The 5,926-nt window shown below is 44.6% G+C and overlaps 1 long non-coding RNA gene across 1 annotated transcript; it reads right to left on the minus strand.

The window, feature by feature from the left end:
* Positions 1-2,991: 2,991 nt before the first annotated feature.
* Positions 2,992-3,830, minus strand: LOC130541301 (uncharacterized). The gene is made up of 3 exons (XR_008955346.1): positions 3,456-3,830; positions 3,186-3,320; positions 2,992-3,094 (listed from the first exon to the last, which is right to left on the minus strand). It is a non-coding gene; the product is annotated as an uncharacterized LOC130541301 (long non-coding RNA).
* Between the last annotated feature and the right edge of the window lie 2,096 nt (positions 3,831-5,926).

The following is a 5,926-nucleotide window of genomic DNA, read 5'->3' on the forward strand; positions in this document are numbered from 1 at the left end:
TACCGAGTGACTTGCTCAAAGCAGGATTGCCTAAAACCTTCAGTTTGTAAAAAATGCAATATATGAGAAGTGCAATAAAGTAACGTGCAAAAAACACGATATGCTTGTATTTGAATATGTTTATGTGCAGTCTAACTTTCAGTTGTCTCACTGCTTAGAATCTCAGAATCTTGTCTGACCACAAGCCTCCCTTCTGTGGGACTTTCTTGTTTAGTTGGTCTACGTGGCCATCACCTGGGTGGTGACCTGGGGCTTATTAATTCTGCAACCTTGACACCTCATTGATGCAGCTTATGCTAATTGTAGGTGCTGCTACAGCCTTGGTTCTATTTGTTCCTTTTTTCTCTTTTAGCTGAAACCTCAGGGGGACTGGTTGTGTCATGTTGCTCATTTCCATTTTTTGTTGCTTTTCATTATTTCTGTGGTAGACACAGTGTCAGGCTGAAAAACGTGTATTCCTATTTTTAACACAATGTAGGAAAATCCAGAAGAAAAGAAGACATAAGCATGATTTTTACTAAAACCTATACAGTTCTTCATTTTTCCCTGTGATATTTATTATTTATTTTTAAAACAAAGACTTTGGAGCATCTTAAGCAATTTAAACACACAAAAAACAAAACAAAAACTGTCATACCTGCTCAGACATTCTTGAGCACGTGGTGTGAAAACAAAATGAAGCAATCACTTACTCCAGCAGATTCCCATACCTTGCTAAATACCCTAACAATTTGGCTACAAATATGACTACAGGGGGCAAAGGGGCCTTGGGTTGAACAAGACAACAACAAACAAACCGACCGACCCCACTGACTGGTTGACGAGATGGAGGATACATGATTGCAGAACCAAAGTTGGGGGATGTGATGAAGTAGCAAAGAGCCACAACAGGCAGTGGTTCCCAGCTCTTATTCATTTTCTTTCTTTCTCTTTTTTTTTTTTTTTTTTGAGACAGAGTCTCGCTCTATTGCCCAGGCTGGAGTGCAGTGGTGCAATCTCAGCTTACTGCAACCCCTGCCTCCTGGGTTAAAGGAATTATCCTGCCTCAGCCTCCCAAGTAGCTGGGATTACAGGTGCCCACCACCATGCCTGGCTAATTTTTGTATTTTTAGTAGAGACAGGGTTTCACCATGTTGGTCAGGCTGGTCTCGAACTTCTGACCTCAGGTGATCCACCCGCCTTGGCTTCCCAAAGTGCTGGAATTACAGGTGTGAGCCACCCCGCCCAGCCCTCTTATTCATTTTTAAGTTACTAGTGTGTGGTTGTTTGGTAATGCGCATAGGACACTGTGGGGGTGCTGACATCCAGAGAGAGTGACAGAGGTGTTGGAGTGGGGGTGCTATGTGGGGGAGAGCCGCAGTCTGGTGACAATACTGAGTATGTTACTGTGTGTTTTTGTGTGTCTTTGGAGTGAATGAACATGGCAGAAAAAGACCCTGGAAGGGGAGGTTGAGGTCAGACAAGGAAGGCCCTGAATGCCACATCAAGTTTGCCATGGCCCCCACATTCTGGTGACACTGGTGTTAGTCAAGGTTTCAGCAGGCTCATAGTAGGATAAATTGAGCAGTTAATTAGAGGATCATTTGTAAAGGGGTGAGCATGGTGTGGGGAAATTGTTCAAGGTTAGTGCAGTCCTTGGATTTAAGAAAAGAGAGTGCAGGTATCACCTGCAGGCCTGAGGGTGTGAGGGGGGGGCATGGCTCCCCTACCCTGAGATGGCTGGGGCTGTGTGCAGACCCCACAGGGGAGGAGCTAGGGAATAAATACTTGCTTCCCTTCCTCCATCTGGTCTGATTTCCTAGCGTTGCTGCCTGTACTAGTCAGGGTTCTCCAGAGAAGCAGAACCACTGGTGTGTGTGTGTGTGTGTGTGTGTGTGTGACAGACAGAGGGACAGAGAGAGAGAGACAGAGAGAGAAAAAGAGAGAGATTCATTCGTTTATTTAAGGAGCTGTCTCATGTGATTGTGGAGGCGTGGTGAGTCCGAAGACTGATGGGGTAGGCTGTGAGGCTGGAGACTCAGGGAGTTCAAAGGCTGTCTGCTGGCAGAATTCCTTCTTGCTCAGGGGGAGGTCAGTCTTTGTTCTATGAAGGCCTTCCACAGATTGGATAAAGCCCACCCACCTTATATAGGGTATTCTGCTTCAAGTCCACTGATTTAAATGTTATTTTCATCCACAAAACACCTTCATAGAAACATCTAGAATAATGTTCGACCGTGTATTTGTGTACCATGTCCAACCAAGCTGACACGTTAAAATTAATGATCACACTGCCTCTCGGTCGATCTCAGTCAGAAGCCAGAGGGCAGGGGAATCTGGATGCTGTGGGGGTGTGTCAGCCTCTGAGGCACAGAATGGTAAAGGCTGGACATCGAGGGGCAAACCACTTACCCCAATGTGATGTGGAATAAAGTAAGGGGAGGGTTTTACCTTTGCACCCTCTCTCTTCTGTCTAGAAGCTTGGATTGGGGTCGTGGGTCTTTCTGAACTTTAAGTGTTTCCAGAGACCCTATATAGTACAAGCGCTCCTCCTGCCTCCCTGCAAATGAGTACAAGCATGAAGCAGAAATGAAATCTCTTAAAACACTGCTGGTTTCCTTTTGCACTTTTATTTAATTTTTTTCTTAAACTACACGAATGGCAGTATAAGCCGTGTGCGATTTCAAAAGGCAGTCACCTAGACGGTCTGGAGAAACAGCAAACTTTCATCTTGAGATCCATGTGCCGATTTCACTGTAATAATCCCCCCACATCCTGCAACCTGCACTCTGGCTGTTCTGCACTTGCAGAGGATGGTGCAGAAGGACTTAAGTTGTTTCAAGAAAGATTTAAATTAGATCTGATAAGGAGCTTTATTACTGATGCTGTGGAATACTGGGAGGGGGTCTTTCTGTTGGGCTATTTTGGATTTTGGACTTTACTGAAAAACAAATAGGCCAGGGTCAAATTCACATCAGAGGAACACATGTAAAATGGAGACTTGAAGAGTTATTTAGCTAACGAATAAGAAATGGTTTTTAATAATTGGATAATTACCTTAATTCTCCACTTCATTTTGTATGATGCAATGTATTTTGAGTTCTGCAATGATGTTCTGGAGGAAGTGACAAGAATTGGAAAACTATTATCACAAACAGATGACAAAGTGCTGTACTGGAGATACCATAGGTCTAAATTCAGCTGACCTCAGGGATGGCTTCTAGAAGCAGAAAAGCCATGACTGCAGGGGCCACCTGGATAGGGGGATGCAGACCAGCCTCTGCCCTGGTTAGCAGGAAAGTAGCTGGGAAAGCCTCCTTCCCTCTCTTGGATCTTCCTCCCTAAAATGAGAGTCCAGTCATGTCCCAGAACATGGAGCAGAGCCGTGAGCATCGCCTCTGCCAGATAACACAGCTCAGATCATTATTCACATGCATGTCATGTATGGCATGGCTCATGGGTGGAGGGAAACCAACCTTTTTATTCTGGCTATAGCCGATTGGACTGGGCAGATACGCTGAGGCCACAGAAAGGCCGTGTCTGGGCTGGACATAAGGGATGTCAGAGGCCTCTGGGGTGCCTGGGGGAGAGTCTGCTTAATCCAGGTGCCCACTTGACTAGTAGAAATCAAATCAAATCAAATAAGTGTCTTCTCTTTCAAGTTAATGCTAAGAAATCTGGCAGGTCACTGAACTTGCTACCACCCCAAAATGCCGAGTGATGCATCTGTCTCCATGAGGTTGCTGTATGTTTCAGAACTGGGATGCAAAGTTCAGCTTCCCGTGACACCCGATTTTCAGAAGTATCCTTGCAAGACATTGCCATAATTCCAGGTGATCTGAGTCCCTCTTTCTTGTCCGCTTGACTGGTTTGACTGACTTGACCAGTACAATTTCATCAAGCTCTAACAGTGTGAGATTCCAATTCTACTGTGATGTAATATGGTGCCTGGGAGGCAGGGTGGTGAAGGAGCTAAGTAAATGGGCTCTGGGATCACACCACCTGGATCCATTTTGAGCTCTGCCTGTTAGGTCAGGGTAGGTTCAACCCCTGTAGCACAGGGGACACCAGGTAAGAATGCCTTCACCAAGCAAGATGGGTGTTTATTTCATGATCACTTAACAGTGTGGGTGTAAGCAGTTCAGGACTGATATGGCAATCCTAAAATTTGAGGGATCCAGGCTCTTATCTTGTTGCTTCACCATCTTCAGGGTGTTTCTCTCACCCCTGTGCTTTAGGTGGCTTTCCACAACATCCATAATCCTGCCAGAAGAAGAGGGGAGAGATGAAGGGAAGGTACAGAGGGAAGCTACTCACATCACTGCAGCTAAAACCTATTGGCCAGAACTTAGTCACATGGCAACACCAACTGCAAAGGCATTTGGGAAGTGTCACCTGCATTAGTTTTGTATTGCTGTATGACAAATGAGCACAGACTCAGTGGCTTAAACGACACAACTTTATTATCTCTCAGTTTCTGGGGATCAGGAGTGCTCGTCCTTTGCTCAGGGTCTCATCAGGCTGCAATCAAAGTGTCATCCAAGACTGTGATCCCATCTGAGACTCAGGATGCTTGTCCAAAGTGACTGGTTATGGGCAGGATTTAGTTCCTTGCAATCGCAGGACTGAGGTCCCACTTCCTTGCTGGCTGTCAGTGAGTCCGTTCCCAGCTCCTAGAGGCTGGCTGCTAGTCTCTGCCATGTGACCCTTTCCACAATAAGGCATTGCACCTTCAAGGCCAGCAAGAGCATTCCTCTGACTCTTTCTCTTTAGCAAAGGCCCAGTTTCTTTTAAGGGCTCACCTGATTAGGCCAGGCCCACCCAGAGTCATCTCCCTTTTGACTGACTCAGAGACAACTGATGTGGGACCTTAGCTCCATCTGTAAAATCCCTTTACTGCTATCATATAATACAGCCTAATCTAAAGGGGCAATCATTTCATCCTATTACCAGTCCTACTTGTACTCAAGAAAAGGGGGTTTAAAGGCTATATACATCAGGGGGTAGGAATCTTGGGGACCATTTAGAATTCTTCCTATTTCATAATCTTTATTTGGGTGGCTATATGCCCAGCCAATAGTAATCAATACAATTCTGATTTCTGTAGTTCTATGACTGGAGAAGAATGGGAAAACGATATTGGGGATAACTAGTTGTCTCTGCTATAATAACTTATTATCCATGTTATCTTGTTATTTAATTTTTCTGTGCTTCAGCTTCTCCTATAAAACAGGGATGATGACAATACTTCACTGATAGGTTTGTTGTGAGGCTTAACTTAGATTGCACGCAGAACAGTGCTCTACACATATGAAAATACTCATTAATGGTCAGCAATGATTCCCCTCTTCTTCCTCCTCATCCTCCTCATCTTCCTCGTCCTCCTCCTCCTCCTCCTCCTTCCAAATCATGGATGAAACACAGAAATAAAATAAGGGAAAAAAATTCAAGAGTCATCAAAAAGTCTAGCCATATCTTAATGACTAATGAGTACAAAAGGGGCTTGTTGAAATCTTTCCAATCTTGACCTTTTTTATACAAGTGCTAGACAAGTGGAAATCTGCAGAATATTCCCAGCACCTCAAACTCACCATTGCATAACAAATGATGTCACACAGTGAAGATGCCCCTAGGTGACATCACATCCTGAGAGGAGGAGCCGCTAGGGCAAAACCTCTAGAACCTGATGTGCATTTTGCCAGGGAAACCAGAGTTGCACGATTTCTATGAACTTGAAAGTTAATCATGTCCAGTACAGATACAAAGCAAGAGTGTGCATATGTGTGTGGCATGCCTGTGTGTGAAATTAGCCACATATTGATTAAACTTTCCTATATGCTGAAGGGATGGGGTGGTTTAGAGAGCTGTTGGAAGAAACAAAGCAATGAACTTATCATGTTGCTTGACTCAACGAGCTCTGGGATTTAGAAACTAAATCTGAGCTATT

This window comes from Pan paniscus, chromosome 13 (assembly GCF_029289425.2).
Source record: "Pan paniscus chromosome 13, NHGRI_mPanPan1-v2.0_pri, whole genome shotgun sequence".
Classification (NCBI taxonomy): Eukaryota; Metazoa; Chordata; class Mammalia; order Primates; family Hominidae; genus Pan; species Pan paniscus.